Genomic DNA, 15,314 nt, shown 5'->3' with positions numbered 1-15,314 from the left:
ATAACTCCTTTATCTTCCTCTTCAAAGGAAATTTGTGAGCCATCTTTCCATTAAGCTGCAATTTCTTTTTGTCTTCTGGTTTCATTTATAGTGGTTTCAAGATTCATGCTACTCGGTTTTTTCATTAGCATGGCAACTCATTGGTCATTGGACAAGGATATCACATTTAGCATATCATTATCTAACTTAGTACTTATAAATGGTCTAAAAATGATGTGATTCTCAGTATCTTCTGCCAACCTTTTCTACCCCCATGATATTGTCACTGCTAAAGCAGAAGTGGACCACACAAAACTGGAGTTTTTGCCTCTTTGTTTTGTGGGTTACTATGCTCAAAGAATTTACCTACAAATGGCCAGTGTTATGGGCATGAGCCTCTCTATTCTTTGATAGGCTGATCTTCAGAAGACAAATCTGTTTCTGGTGTTATACTTGAATATTTTCTGGCCTGAAAGAATCTTCCAGGGTTTATGGTCTAGTGGTACCTTTAGGGTCACATCTATGCCAAAATGACACACTGGAGTCCTCTCTAACTGCAATTTTAAAAGCTGATGAAATATTAAAGAAATGGAATAACCTAGAAAAATTAGATTTTTCTACTATGCCAATAAATATTAATTAATATTGATTGATACATTTCACTGGCATCTTTGTGTGCACAATGGTCTGGTATAAAGGACATTAGACAGGGAATCAGAAGACCTGGGTTCTACTACTGTCTCTATTACTTCTTAATGTAATGACTAGAGGAGTCACTGAATCTCTTTGAACCTCAGTTTCTCAATCTGTGAAATAAGGCTTTTGGACAAGATTATCATTCCAGATAAAAGCCTATGAATCTATCATTTCAAGATGTACTGAAATCCTCATCTGGTATAGTGGAGAGAGTGCTGGATTTGGGGTCAGAGGCCCAAATGCTAATCCAGATCAAACTACATAAGTTCTCTGGCCTCAGTTTCCTCATTTAGAAAATGAGAGTGTTGGGTTAGATGGCCTTTAAAGTCATTTCTAATTCTAAATCCATGTTCTTTCCATTATCTTGGAAAATGTATCGTTTAGTGTATAAAAAGGCATATAGAGGTTGAAGTACCTAAACTCAGGTAGTGAATCAATGACACATAGGACAATGGCTGATGCTTCATTATTTTCAAAGCTCAGTGCTTTATTCATTAGATCATCAAATTGTATCTCCTTATTCAAAACAGTTTACCATAAAGGGCAGCTGTGAATTTTACTATTTTTAAAATATCCTTTGATCCATCAATACCACTACTAGGTCTATTTCCAAAGACGTTTAGGGAAAAAGGAAAGAAACCTATATGTTCTAAAATATTTATAACAGTCCTCTTTGTGGTGGCAAAGCACTGAAAATTGTTGGGATGCCCATCAATTGTGTGATGGCTGAACAAATTGTATTATATGATTGTGATGGAATGCTATCATGCATAAGAAATGGTGAGCTTGATGGTCTTAGAAAAACATGGATAGACTTCCATGAAATAATGGAGAGTGAAATGAACAGAACCAAGAGAATGCTATATACAGTAGTAATGATATTGTTTTAAGAACAAATTTGAGTGACTAAGTCATTTTGACTATTATAAATACCCAAATTAGCTACAAAGGACATATGAAGGAAGATGCTGTCTGCATCCAGAGAGAGAACTAATAAATAGAAGTATGTATAGAATGATTTTACACATATATACATATTTGTGTCTAATGGTAACCATCTCTAGGGTGGGGGTGAGGAAAGAAAAAAAGAAGAAATTTACATGATAATTTTATTGTATATTTAAAAGGAATAGCAAGTTGTACATAATAGATCTGCAGTTTCATGTGCAACCATCTTTTCTTATTATACTACGTTATGGAAGTGTTTGTTTTATTCCATAAATTAGAAATAAATTAAAATTTAAAAGACAAATATTGTATAGGAATAAGGAGGTGATAATGGTGCTGTCCTCTGCCCTGGTCAAACTAGGTCTGGAGTACTGAGCTACATTTTAGGAAGAACAATGAGAAGCTAAAGGGTATTTAGAGGAGGGGAAAAAAGGATGGTGAAAGGCCTCCATTTTATGCAAATTATGGATCAATTTCAGGGAATGGAGATTTAGCTTGGAAAAGAGAAGATCTTGGTTGGGTTGGGTTGTGTTTAAAGGCTGCCATGTGCAACAGTGATTTGACTTGTGTTGCTTGGCCCTAGAAGGCACTAGAAGCAATGGGTAGAAGTTTCCAAAAACAAAAAGCAAATTTAAGATTGAGATAAGTAAAAACTCAACAGCTAGTTATACAAAAGTAAAATGGACATCCTAGGGGGAGGGTGGGTAGCAAGTTTTCCTTGAGGTCTTAAAGCAAAGTGGGTGACAACTTGTCAGATGTGTTGTAAGGGGGATTCATTTTCATGTACAGGTTAGATTAAATGGACTAGATTAAGGGCTAGGTTCCCTTATAATTCTAAGATTCTAAGATTCTGGATAGTTTTTTTAAGTTGTACTATTCCTCCTGTAGTTCCTGGTAACAGATTGCAACTAGACTCATCTCAGAAATCTGGGCAAGGTTTCCTGATTTTTTTTTCTTCTGGGGAATTGTTAATCATTGATGGAATGAATGATCTTAATTTACCACTTGCTTGCCTCCCTAAGATATCAGGATGATTGAGATAATGAGGCAGGATAGAAATGGTGAGAGTACTTTGGAGTTTAAAATGTGTCCCATGCTAGATGATTCAGAATAAGCTAAGAAGTGAGTGATCAGGAGGAAATCAGATACAACAACCAGGAAGTTCATCACACACTAAAAGTGTGTGTTAGAGCAATCTGGTGTCATGTGCCATGACATGAGAAATGTTGATGTTTTGACTTCATACCAAGAAATGAAAACTAGGATGAGAGAAAGTGGTTATTTATTGGTCTGGTAGTAGCTGAGAGTGTTTCCTACATGTCACTGCCAATTGAATGAAGGAAACATCAAAGGCAAATTCATAGGAGTAGAATGCAGAAAATAGTGCTTAGAAAATTCTGCCTCTTTGAGGTAGAAGAGAAGAATAGTGACAATTTGGGAGCAGTGGTAACTCAAAAAGTGGAGCAACAGTCATTGAAATATTTATGAATTCTCGTGTGGTGGCATGTGCCTGTAGTGATGGCTAATGGAAGGCTGGGGCTGGTAGGTTGTGTGAGTGAGCTGTAGAAGGGCTGAAGTCATTGGGATATCTGCCGTAAGTCAAGTACTGATATGGTAAACCCAAGGGAATGCATGAAATCCAAGACTCCAAAGAGGGGCAAACTGGTCCAGTTCAGGAATGAAGTAGGCCAAACCTTCTGTGCTGATCAGCAGTACAATTGGATTGTGAGTGGCTTATAGCCTGAGTGAGAGGGAGATCCAGGCTCTAAAAAAGAAATAAAAGAATAAGAGGAAATTCATAGAGTGCTTACTATATATATATATATATATATATATATATATATATATATCTCCCTTATCCTCCCTCCTATCATAGATTATTGCTTTGGGATTATCCATTTCCCTCTCTTCCCTCATTTTTTCATTTATGATGATTATAATCAAAGATTTCATCACCTCTATTCTTCTTCGTTATACTGGAAAAACCTGGTCTATTTATGCATTTATTTATTCCTCCCCCTCCCTGCCCAGCCAAAGCTCTTCTCTGTTCCTTGGTTGCTAACCAAAGCAGCTCTGCCACTGCTTTGTTTTTCTCTCTATGCAGTTTGCCTTAAAGTATTTCTTAATGAAGTAGAAGCTCTTGTTGCTTTGGTATCCTCCATGCTGATTTACATCGCTATGATTCAGCTCATCGTATCCACCTTTTCCCTTTTCCCCAGGTGGTTATTTTGAGAAAGATGATGATCAAAACAATCCTTTTATTGATTTATTATCTCCATAAAGAATTTCTACATTTACTTAGTCACTCAGTCATGAAGTTCACTGAGAGTTTATTATATGGAAGTTCTCCAAATTCGATCCCATATCAAAGTTACTTCTTGCCCTTGTCCAATACTCTAGGAATACCTGGCTGTGTTTTCTCTCCTCTTCATACACCACTAGTGGCCTACTTATGGTTATTGAAAGGGACACTCTATATTTCCCATCTCTGCTCCTTTGCGCTGGTTGTCCCCCAAGCTTCCCTGGTTTCTTTTGAGACTCAGTTCAAATCTCACCTCAATCTCAAAGGGAAGTTTTTTCTAATTCCCACCCTCTGTCTCTTCCTCCCACCCTGGGATTACCTCCCATCTGCCCTGCGTGTAATTTGTATGTATCTAGTTATAATATTGTCTTCCCATTAAAAATATGTTTTCCTTGAGGGTGGGGATTATTATTATTATCATTATTATTTGCCTTTGTGTATATCCCTAGAGTTTAGAATGGTGTCTGACACATAATAGGTGCTTAATCAATGCGTATTGGCTATTTAAAGGATCATCTTTTGTCATGTTAGAGTATCTTTAGATTGGCAGGGCCACTCATTTAGGGGCAAAATCCAAATTCCCATGACTTAGGGTATATCATATCCTAGTTCTTTCTGGCTTTCCCTCTCTTGAGTGAACCATTTATATGCTATATGGAAAGACATTATGATATGTAATGTGTGTCTTTTCAGCTTCTTGTAAAATCATGAGTCTGTATATATTAAATCTGAATCTCTGTTGGAGACTTTTTATTAAGAATAGAGATTTTAAAAAAATGATTTGCTCACACACAGCAGTCAAATTTTCTTCCTTTAACAATAGCTTGCCTTTATATAACATTTTAAGATTCACAAAGTGCTTTACAGATATCTGATTTTATCTTCATAACAGCCCTGGAAGGCATGTGCTATTATTATCCTCATTGTACAGAATGAAAACTGAGGTAGAGGTAAAATGACTTATCCAAGGCTATATAGACAGATATGTTTGAGGTTGGATTTAAAGTCAAGTCTTCCTGCTTCCAGATCCATTGCTCTATTTACTATGTCACCTAGCTGCCTTTCTTTACATTTTTCATCAAGTTCAATAACTCATGAAGCTTTTTTTCTAGCTCTGTTGCTTTTATTTTTACATAATCAAGTTCTTTTGAGCTTCTTTTGTTCATTATTTTGCCATATCCACCATTTGCCTTCTAGTAAGACAATTTCATTTCTCAGAGAATCCCTATTTTTACTTGAATTATCTATTCAGAATTCCAAGATATCAAATTTAGTTCTCATAGCTTATTCCTTTTTTTTGCCACCATAAGTTCTTTCCTTACTGATGTCAGGTCTTACTTAGGTTCCTTTAGTTTGTATTATCTTCCTAATGATGAGTCTAACCACATTTATGGAGCTCTGTTAATATTAACTTATTATTTCTTTCTTCATGTGTCTTCTCTTTGATTCCTTTTAATCCAAAGTATTCATTTATGGTAGACTTTTTTCTTGCTTACTCATTTCTTTTCTTTTTCTTTTTTTTCTTTTAGTTTTCCTTGTTTAACATACGTATTGCTTTTCCCACCCTTTTTTAAAAGAGAAATTAGATAGCTGGGTTCACTTTCAAACTCTTATTCTGCCATCTTACCAGAAAGATACCTTCTCTCCCCATATTTGGATGGATTGATATGACCAGAATTGTCCATGAATCAGATGTGACTCAAAGTCTTGGTTACAGTCAGAAGTAGAAGCTGAGAAGGTAGTCTGGGTTGGAAGTATGCATGAAGGAGAAGGCAGAGAATGGTGTCCCAAAAGAGAAACTGAGAACATCCATTCAGGGTTTGGAAAAGCTGGGATGTGAATGTTGATCCTGGCAAGAGAGTGATCTATCCCTTTGCCTCAAGCATAATTTTTTGTGTGGAAGTTAAGGCCTGGAAGTTGTCTACTGTTTTTCAGAGCAAAACAGAACTTTGTAGATTTTTAGGGCTGCCCGGGAGGAGGGTTGGGTCCTCAGGGGATGCCTCACAATGCTAACAACCTGACCCGACTTAGAAATTCATAAAGTGAAAAATTGTTGATAACAGTGTTAGTCAAAAAATTTTTAAAGAGCATTTTGGCAGCTCTGGGAAGAGATGAGTATCCAGTTGTACTGATTAAAAAGAACTAATGTCATTTGACATACTCTGAATTTTCCAGCAGTCAAGAATGAATTTAGTCTATTATCAGAAATAATTCAGGAGGCTAATAAGATAAGATGGAAAGAAAGAACCAATCTCTTATCCTGGCTTTTGATAAATTGCCCAAAGACAGCAACTGCAGCTATCTTTTTTTTCCTATGTGTCTCTCAAGGAATTTAAGCCTCAAGTAAGAAGGAAAACAAAGACCAGTAAACATTCAACAATTCTTTGTTGAAAAGCTGCAAGCTTAACCTCAGCTAGTAATTCTAAGATATTTAAAAATAATAAAAGCAACAGAAGAAAAAAAGAAGCAGAGAACTATCTTTTTCTTTGAAACTAAAAAAAATGCTAAAAATTGAACATGCTAACTTTACGTTTTAAAAAGAGTAGAGAAAAATGAAGTTGATGAGAATGAGTGATTTGACTGAGAGGATATCAAAATTAGTATGGACCAAGTATTAGAATCAGTTCTTTGATACTTTGATGAATCTGTTATCTTACTGATGTAGGTGCAGATCACAACACAGTTCAGCAACTCAAGTTTGCTACCTTCCATAATTACTCCATTTAGAATCTGCCCAATGTGCTGAGGGTGAGCCTCTAGTTTTATTGATTGTGTACGAATACTAATCCTATTTTAAACAACAAACTATGCACTAGAAGAAAGATGAATTATGAAGTCAGCAGTGGCCTTCAGGAGGATTTGGCTTCTATTTTGACTTCTGAAAGAACTGTGTACCCTTTTAAGCTCTATAGCAAATTACCGAGCAGTGACAAGCAACTAGACTACATTTCTTGAAGGAACCATCTTTCTCTCTGTCACCAGTTTAACCTTGTTCTTTATCTTCATCATGACCACCTGTCCCTCTGCCCCTCAATTCTTTTCCAGGCCCAAACCCTTGCACTGATACACTTTCTTCTGTTTCCTATCTTGACTCCTCGGCATACCAGTTCAACTCTATACTCCTCCATACACTCTATAATCTAGTGACACTGGGCTTGCCAATCCTCTTACATTAAACTCCATCTGATTCCATTCCTTGTTTTAAAGGAAGCAGGTTCCATAGAAGGGCTTGAATTGATATGAATGCAAATAGTATAGCAGACTTTTAAATTGTCTGTGTTATGTCTCATATGCAGGGACTGAATCATCTTCAAATTTGAAGATGCAAATCAAAATCATGACCTTTCCAAGTGCAAACAGAAGTTTGATTCAGGGTTTAAAAAATAATTATGTTGATTTAAACATCATATATATTTTGACTTTACAGAAGGCTTAAAGTGGTGAATGGAAAATTAATTTCAAGAAATGAAATGTTTGTTGAACAAATGAATAAAATTCTAATTTATTCAGTTAACAGAGAAATCAAATTATATAAAACCTTACTGAACTAAATATTTGAAAAATAATTTTTTTCTAAAATATTGATGTGAACTACATAATACTAAAATGGATTTTTAATTTCATCAATGTGGATGTTTCCTCCGATGAATGGGGTATAATTCTCTGGCTGCTTTATGTGTTGTTTAACCCTATTAGAATATAAGTTCCTTGAGGGCAGGGCTTGTCTTGCTTGTTTGTATTTACGTTCCCAGTGCTTAGCACAATTCCTGGTACCAATTAAATATTTAATAAATGCTCTGTCTAGGTGTTTCCATGTCTCTTTGAATCATCTATTTTCTCATTTCTTATGGCACAAGAGTATTTATCACATTCATATGTTACCACAACTTATTAAGCCTTTTCTAAATTGATGATCATCCCTTTTGTTTCAAGTTTTTACCATCACAAAAAGAGATGCCATAATTTTTTTTGTACATGAAGGACTTTTTTTCTGTTTCTTTGATCTCTTTTGAGTGTAGACCTTTCAGTGGTACAGCTGGATCGAAGAGCACACACTGTTTAGTAACTTTTTGTGTATAATTCCAAATCACTTTCCAGAATGGTTGTATCCATTTGCAGATCCAACAACAGTGCATTCATGTGCCTGTTTTCCTGCAATGCTTATAACATTGTTCATATTCCTGTTTTTTTCATCTTTACTAAACTGATGATTTTATTAGTAAAAGAAGAAAATTATCACTTGTAAGATGAAGGATATGACCATCTCTGTGTAGCTGAGGTGTAGTGGAGAAGTAGGTCACAGGAATTGAGTAGGTGGGAAAATTGGGAAGTTAAGGTATTTGAGGGGGTAGAAATATGTATGTTGAAATCTCCTGGAATGAGGGCAGGAGATGGGGAAAAGAGGAAGACAGTGAAACAGGTTCTAAACTCGTTCAGGATGGAAGGAGAATGTCCCAGGGATCTATAAATAATAGCCACAAAGATCTGGACTGTTGATCACTTTGGATATTTTATATCTGAAAAAAGAAGAGCTTGCTTAGTGAGGTTGGTCAAGGATCTGGAAAAAGGAAGAGGGAACAAGGAGCATTCTGACTTACAGTGAGTTGGGTGTGTGTGTAGAGAAATTGTAGCCAGTACTGAAGAGGATAGCTACGCAAGTGGCATCATTGTGAAGAATGGCTGATGCGTATCTCTGCTTGGCAAATAAGTCAAATATTTGCTGATAGGTTTTTTGAAGCTCTTTTGGTCTCATCAGAATAGATTTACTTGAACTTTTGATTGAAATTATTATAATTAATGTCTGTATTTTAATCCCAGTACCATTTAAAATGATCAATAATGTGTTTCAATAGGACAATGTGAATTTTTTAAAAACAACACATTTTTTCTAATTTTATTTTTTTTAATTTTGTACTAAAATCTGTGTTCATACTAGTCATTGTTCTGACCGTACATTGTCAACCAATTCAGAAGTAACTTTCTTAATCGTAATGAGTCATTTCTTAATCATTAAAATATAATAATTTTTTGGTGGTATTATTTGGTGCTTGCCACATCTTGTTGTTGTTGTTGAGTTATTTTCAGTCATGTCTGACTCTTCATGACCCGATTTCTGATTTTCTTGGCAAAGATACTGGAGTGGTTTGCCATTTCCTTCAGCTCATTTTACAGAAAGGAAACTAAAACAAACAGGGTTAAGTGACTTGCTCAGGGTGATACCACTAGTAAATGTCTGAAGCCAGATTTGAATTCAGGAAAAGGGGTCTTTCTAACTGTAGGTCTGGTGGGCTATCCTTTAAAGTCTAATTCATGTACTGATATCTTATGTTTTTGTATCATCTGAATTTATATAATCTTCTCCATTCACTCCTGGAGAGCCATCCCATGAAAGAAAAAAATAACAAAGAAAAAAGGAGAAAAAAAAACTCAGCAAAACATGGAATGATTGGACATCATATGCAGAACATTACACCCTTGTTTACACCTCTCTTATCTATTTCCATACCCAGCCCACACAGGGAACTGAAAAAGGTACATAGCTTTTCTTTTGGGCCGAGCTTGGTTATTATACTTTCATAGCATTTTTTGTTCTTTCAATTTCAATGTAGATGTTGTATACCTGTTTTATTGGGTCTGCTCACTTCACTTTGTATCATTTCATATGTCTTCCATTGGTCCTCTATATCCTTCATATTGGTAGTTAGATGACACAATGGATAGAGGGCTGAGCTTGGAGTCAGGAAGATCTGAGTTCACATGTGGACTCAGATACTTATTAGCTATGTGACCCTGGGCAAGTCACTTAACCCTATTTGCCTCAGTTCCTCATCTGTAAAATGAAGACACATTGGAGAAGGGAATAGCAAGCCACTCTAGTATCTTTGCCAAGAAACTTCAGGGACAAAGTTCACAGGGTCACGTAGAGTTGGACATGATTGAACAATAACAACAACATTCTTCATATCCATTTGTTTCTTGAGGGTAATAAAATCCACTTACCTCATCAATGTGTTAGGCCATGCCTCCAGGGATGGATATCTACTTGGCTTTTATTTTTTTGCTACTACAAAAAGTGCTGCTATAAATATTTTGGTGTATATGGGACTTTTAAAAAAATTGACTTTCTTGGGTTTGGGATCTCTTGGTTTAAATATATGGACATTTTAGCCACTTTCTTAACATAATTCTAAATTGCTTTCCAAAAAGAGTTGGGCCAATTCACAGCTCCACCATCACTGTACCTGTCTTTTCATAACACTCTTTCCATCTTGGGTTATCTTGCTAGTTTGGTGGGTACAGAATGAAACCTCAGAGTTGTTTAGATTTTATTTATTATCAGTGATTTGGTGAAATATTTCATATGGTTCTTAAAGATTTGCAGTTCTTCTGATAACTGTTAATAACCTTTGACAATTTAACTACCGGAGAGTGACTTTTGGTCTTATACATTTTCATTAATTTCCTATGTGTCTTGGGATACAAGAACCTTATGAGGGACAGCTAATGAAAAAAACAACCCAAACGACCACTTCCTTATTCCTTTCTTTGTATTAATTTTATTTATGCAAAAATCTTTTCAGTTTCATATAATTAAAATTATTGCCATCCATGGTGGCACCTTCCTGCCAGTGGATCACTTGAACTTGTTATTTTTTTTTTTGTGAAGTGGGGCTAAAGCCTAACATATATCTGCACTAAGTCTGATACCAATATGATGAGCCTCTAGAAGCTGAGGAACACCACGCTGCCTAATGGAAGAGCAGTCAAGCAGCCTAGGTTAGGAATGGAGCAAATCAAAACTTCTGTGCCTGCCAGCAATGATATCATGCCTATGAGGAGCTGTTCTACTTCCAGCCCGGACAAGATGGAGAGACATTCTTTTTTTTTTTTTAAAAGGTAATAAAACCATGTTTTTTATCTTTTATGATCAGCTCTGTTTAAGCTCTAATTCAAATGATACCTGTCCCATGAAGCTTTTTTGCTCTCCAATTGGTATTGGAGAATCAGACTAAACTATACCTATTCAGGGATCTCGTCTATGGCATGTTACTCAATTGATCATCTAGGTTTGTTTAAAGACCTCCAACAGGGAAGATGGTGGAGTAGGTCAGAAAATTCCAAGCTCTCAAGTTTTTGGCAGCTAGGTGGTACAGTGAATAGAGCACCGGCCTGGAGTCAGGAGGCCCTGAGTTCAAATCCAGCCTTAGACATTTGACATTAACTGTGTGACCTTGAGCAAGTCACTTAACCCCATTGCTTTGACTCCTCCCTCCAAAAAACAAACAAAAAGATAAAGACCTCCCAACAAAAGTGAAACCAGTACCTTCCAAGATAGGCCATTCTACTTTTGAGCCCCTATAATTATTTGGAAGTTTTTCCTTATATCAAGTCTAAATTTGCCTCTTTGTAATTTCCACCCACTACTACTTCTTAAATATTGCATTTTATATATTTGACTACTCTTTAATACATAGTATTGCATATTATAGCTTTCTGTGTTGGCATCTTCTTCACCTACTGTATTGTAAGCTTCTGTTCAAAAACCATTTCTTATCTAAATTTTGTATTTCTCACACTATTATTGTACTGTGCACTAATTAGGTCCTTAATAAATGTTTGTTGCATTTGTTGGATTTTATTTGATCAAATTCTGTGTCCCCGTCTCTCTTTTTTGAGAAGTGTGATAAAATTGGTTCATTCCCATTGTATGGTACCAATTTCACTTTCTCAGATTACCAACAGTGGCTCTGAGGTCACACTTGCAGGTTTCTTCATCACCCTGGCACAGAATTCAGCAGAGCCTGACAGCATATAATGATGAAAAGTCCTTTAATTGAATGCTGAGCTCCAAGAGCTGATAACTCAAGACATATATGAAAGGAAGATACTGGGCTCTTTGAGGCATTTCTCCTTTCTATTTGTGAGGCCTGGTTGGTTGCAATTACAGCTTCAGAAAGAGTGGGTTGATAGCAGAAAAGTTATTCTGGCAAGTACTCTAGTGCTCCTGGAGAGAGGCCAAGCCTGCCTCCATTTATCAGCAGGGATGATTGGCTTGAGCTGGGGCTAAATGTAGAATGACCAATCAGCAGGCTTTTCACACTGCTTTCTGTCTTGATGAGACCTATCAGTCTCCTAGGAGAAATTATAACAATAGTTCTAAGCTGAGTTACTGAATCCTGTTTAAGTTGGTTTTGTTATGGTGTGTACCATTTCACAGCTCCACTAACAATGTATAAGTGTGCCTATCCTTTCAGAACCCCTCCAACATTGCCATGTTTAGGTCATTTTTGCCAGTTTGCAAGGTGTGAGATAAAGCCTTGGCTACCCATCCTTTAAAGTCCAATTCATGTACTGATATCTATCTATGTTTAATGTTTCTCTAAGTAAAGATCTAAACTACTTGTCCTATTCCAGACTCACGTTTGCAGATTTAGTTTTTTGATTTTCCCCTTTTGGGGAATCCCTGGACTGGTGAGCCACATGGTAACTTTTTCCATAGAAGCCAGAGTGAGGTCCTGGATGAGATGAAGAATGTGAGAATGTGAGAAATCCCTGAATCTCCTTAGGCTTCCCCAGCCCTGAACCCACTGCACAAGCCCCAGTGGCTGGGTACAGAACAGGGCTCTGGCCCTGTACTCTACTCTCGGCTTCCGGTTCTCTATAGCCTATGCTAGATAGATAATACAAAAGAGCAGTGAGGTAGAGGGACACCCACATATTGACTATTACCCTGGGCAAGTCCCTTAAGTACTCTGTGCATCTTTCTAAGACTGCAAGCTTCAGAACAATTGCTGACCTGCTTGGATGGTTGAAGTTTTTGTTCTTGTTGTCCAGTCAGACTCTTTGTGATGCTATTTGGGGGGGTTTTCTTGGCAAAGATACTGGAGTGATAGTTTGCTATTCCCTTCACCAGCTTATTTTACAGGTGAGGAAACTGAGGCAAACAGGCTTAAGTGTCTTGCCCCCAGGGTCACAAAGTTAGTGTCTGAAGAAGTATTTGAACTCAGGTCTTCCTGACTCCAGGCCTGGTGCTCTAACCACTGTGTACCTTATACCAACGCAATCACCTGTTTGGAGAAGTAAAGGAAGGAAGGAAACAAACATCTATTAAGCACCTTCTGTGTGCCAGGCACTGCGCTAAGTGCTTTACAAATATTACCCTGTGAGGCAAGTGGTATTATTATCCCCATTTTATACATGGGCACACTGAGGCAGGCAGAGGTTAAGGGACTGGCTGGGAAGTGTCTAAGGTTGGATTCTAACTCAGGTCTTCCAGACTCTAGTCTCAGAGCACCATCCACTGCATCATCTAGCTGTGTCCTCACGCAATGTAATATATTATGTTATTTGATCCTCATTACAACCCCACAGGGGAAGACCTGAGTTCAAACCCTTCCTCAGTGAGGAAGCTCACACTAGCTGTATGACCCTGGGCAAGTCACTTAACCCGGTTTGCCTCAGTTTCCTCACCTGTAAAATGAGCTGGAGAAGGAAATGGCAAAGTAGTCCAGTAGTTTTGCCAAGAAAACCCCAGATGGGGTCACAAAGAATTGGACATGACTGTAAATGATTGAACACCACCACACACAACCCCACAAGGAAGATAGGACAGATATAGTACTATGCCATTTAAAAAATAAATAAGCCGAAGTTAGGTGACTAACTCAGCATCACACAGTCAGTCAGAAGTAGCAGTAGGTGAATCTTGGTTTCTGAATCCAAATTCTTTTCCAGTATACCATCTTAGGCCTTCTGTATTTTTTGTTTTAAACATAACTTTAAAAAAGCTTTTTGTTATTTAGCTCTGTGTGTGTGTGCGCACATGCATGAGTGCGTGTGTGTGTTTGACAATGTTTCTGATGAGTTGGGAAAAGCTCTTCTCATCAATCTTTTTAAATGTTGCACTTGGGTTATAACTTAGGAGAGTGTGATTGTTTCCTGCCATTATACTCTCTTTTCTTCTTTCTGGCTTTTAGCCAGGTTTTTGTAGGTCACTACAATGTAATAGATTAATAAAATTACATTTCAGATTTGGCACATGGCCTCTTCTCTTTATTATATTATTATTATGAAAGGCTTTTCCTAAGAATTTTTAAAAAATTCTGATTGAACAATAAACAAAGCAAATTAAACAGATATGAATCTCTATTTCACTATGTGCCATGGAGGAAGAATGACTTAATGGTAGAGGCTTTTAAAAATCGATTTTAGCTTTTAAGGATATTTTGAGAATTTTTACCGCAGGTTGAATATAGTGATTAGGATTTTTCACTAGCTTGCTAACATGAGTGATGAAGTATTCTAGAATACAAAATAGGTATGAGGCCACACATCTATCATTATTTCTATGTGACATTTCCGACTGTACAATTGTAAATTTCTTGAGAGCAGGTACTGCTCCATTTTTCATCTTTGTATTCTTAGCACCTACAACAATTTCTTGAACATAGTGAGTGCTTACTTAGTGTTTATTGAACTTTTATATCACCTTCTGTATGCATTCCTCTGTACAATATCTTCTATTAAGCCTGTTAGTGCCCCTTCCCCTGCCCAGCGCTTTATCTTCTCTGGTGGGCTCCTCTATAAAATAAAAATAAATACTCAACATTGGAAGACTTTTCCAGACTTCACATAGGACAATACAATTAAATAGGCATATTTCCTTTCCAGATTTTTTCCAAAAAGGAATATTTTACAAGGTCTCAGTGGTCATTATGATTATCATAAGCAAACCCTAAGCAGTAATTGGTGCCAGGTTTATTTTTTGTTTGTTTATTTTGCAATCCCCTATACTGGGAAATACATCAATGTATTGTATACATTTTGAATGCCATCAAATTAGGAATAATTTCTTGATGAATATTTTTTTTTTCTTTAAATAAAAGAGCCCAAATTCTTTCTCTAGGACTTTGGTTTTTAGCTTCCTGTGTTTGGTGAGTTTTAATCATTCATTTCTTCATATCAGAGCAAAACATAGGAATTTTGTACTATTTTGTATCTAGAAATAGTTCTATGAAACCATGCATTGTTTTAATCTGTTGTTTTTTTATCTCTAGCTGTTTTATGCAAAGTGATAGCTCAGCCTAATAATGGTAAGAAACACTGGAACCCTGGAGAGCAAGGGATACTGGTTACATCCTCCAGTTTTACTTTTGACTTAATTCTACACAAAGTTGTCCACCAGAGGAATAGTTGACATTGTCAAATTTTCAGAGTACTTTTTTGTTTCTCCCTCAGTAGATGGTAAATAAACAGGTGAGGGCATTCCAACTAGGGTGGGGGCATTGCCCCATTCAGATGGGGTAATCCAAGTGTTCCAGCACATTTACAGCTCTGCTTCATAAATGTATGTGTATATGTATATACATATATATGTATACATACATAC

Source organism: Trichosurus vulpecula, chromosome 1 (assembly GCF_011100635.1).
Source record: "Trichosurus vulpecula isolate mTriVul1 chromosome 1, mTriVul1.pri, whole genome shotgun sequence".
Classification (NCBI taxonomy): domain Eukaryota; kingdom Metazoa; phylum Chordata; class Mammalia; order Diprotodontia; family Phalangeridae; genus Trichosurus; species Trichosurus vulpecula.
This window is presented reverse-complemented; position numbering follows the sequence as displayed.